This window comes from Merops nubicus, unplaced genomic scaffold, assembly GCF_000691845.1.
Source record: "Merops nubicus isolate BGI_N331 unplaced genomic scaffold, ASM69184v1 scaffold39208, whole genome shotgun sequence".
NCBI lineage: Eukaryota > Metazoa > Chordata > Aves > Coraciiformes > Meropidae > Merops > Merops nubicus.
The window spans coordinates 25,019-27,078 of record NW_008625848.1 but is presented as its reverse complement, the minus strand read 5'-3'; positions in this window follow the sequence as shown (position 1 = coordinate 27,078).

Here is a 2,060-nt window from a genome sequence, read left to right as displayed (position 1 = left end):
GCTCTTCCTCTACTCGTTGTTTTAAATTGTTCTTAGTTGTCCCGTGCAACTTCCATGGGATGACTAATGCAACAGATGAGGAAAACCAGGATCCTGTCACTACTGTGCAGCTTGCATCACCTGCACAGTTTGATCTCAGGTTGCTGCTTGTTTTATGTGGCTGTGGAAATGCATCTGAGGGATTATTTTTGGCAGATATCGATCTACTTTAACCAAAGGATTTTAAGTGGTTCAAAGCTGCTTTTGTACACAAAAACCCTGTGAAACTGTTTCAAGCAGCTCCTCTTGATCCCTATCTCTTAAACCCTAGATTTGCTCTGGTAAAAACATGGGAGTAAAAAATATGAAGGAAAACAGAGGTTAGTAGTGAGATACTGAAGCTGAGGAAAGTTTTTAAGAGAAGACAGCTTAGGCCAACACCACCACTCTGCTTGTGGCTCTGCCATGAATGAGGTTAGCCCTTCTGCCTCAGACAGCCCATAGAGAAAACTCCAGATACAGAGCAGAACAGCTTCAACACAAGCAGAATCTGCCTGATTCATTATAAAGGCATTTCTATAGCACCTCAGGTGATATATGTGGAGGTTTTGGTTTTGCAACACATGAAAGTCACGAACACACAATTTTTCCTACCTTCAAAGATGACAACTCTTATTTCAGAGCTCCCAGGCCTAGGAGGACTCTGAGGTCAGCACAATGACTTGAATTTTACTTTAGCCAGTTCAAAAGACACAAAAATGAAATCCCTAAGCCTCTGACAGGAACAGCAGAAATTGAACAACATAATAAAAGATGGGGAAGAGCTGGGAGAAGTTCCTGAGATTTTGGAACAGGCCTTGTGAAGAGCAGAGGTGAAAAAGCATAAGATTTTAACAATATAATACCCACTTTGACCAATCTCATTATGCTATGATTTAATATCACAGGTTTTAGGTAAGAGAGCACCATTGCACTTTGGGAATAAAACTGCAATCTCAAGCAAACCTCTCTCTGAATCCAAGAGTGGCACGACTAATTAATCTCCTGTCTTCAGAGTCATGCTCTCCAGCTCTCCGGAGGCACAGAAAATTGCCATGAAAGAGCAGGACACTTACAAAGCATAACTTTCATAGTTAAGAAAAGCAACAGCTATATTTGCTTGCTCAACCCTAATTCATTCCGTTGCTGGGTTCCACAATTAGTTTTTAATTATATGGCTTTGCAGATTTTTCCAAAGGATTCTTGCTGCTGACAAAAAATGACTTTATTTATTGATCTTTCTCATTCTTTGCTTTATTTTGTACACCACGTAAAACCAGCATGAGCCCTTGTAAAAAAAAATCCACATTCTTTTATGTGATATACTTATCCAAATCTCCTCATTCCTTGCAAACACAAACACGTTTACTTTCAAGCAGCTGAAAAGCAACATTGCTTTTTTCCCTATTTTACTCACAACGAGTCCAGAGAGGAAGTACAGACAATACAACCAAGAAAATCTGTGAGTTTTGCATTCTGATAAACTAATCTTTCTAAGTATTTAGCATTTTATGGCAATACCTAGCAGAAGGCACAGCTTTCTGACAGCTGCTAACGCTCACCATCTCATAGAGGTCATGAGCATTCGGAGCTGGTCACTGAGAAAATGCACAAGACCTGGCCCTCTGTTGCAAAACTCTCGGTCTTTTCAGCTTGCTAGGCAGTACACACAGTCTCTGAGGTGAAGGCTAAGAACCTGTGCATGCAAAATATACATATTATTAATGCCTTGTAAGAGGAGATCAGTGGAGGATGACCAAATCAGGGGCAGGATTAATTCCTGCGATGATGAAAGACAGGTGGAAGGGTACAGCCTGACTTCAGGTTTGGCATCTGGGGAGGAGCTGAAACCCCACACCACCAAACCAACACATATCCTCTATCCAAAGGCCAAAAAATTATCAGTCACGTATACACAAAGACAAAAGGTATCAAGTGAGTGTTACATAAATTAAAAAAAGAGAAACCATCCTCCCCACTCTTTTGAGGGAGCCTGACTCATGATATTCAAACTTCTGGGGACTCATGAAGGCTTTTCTCAC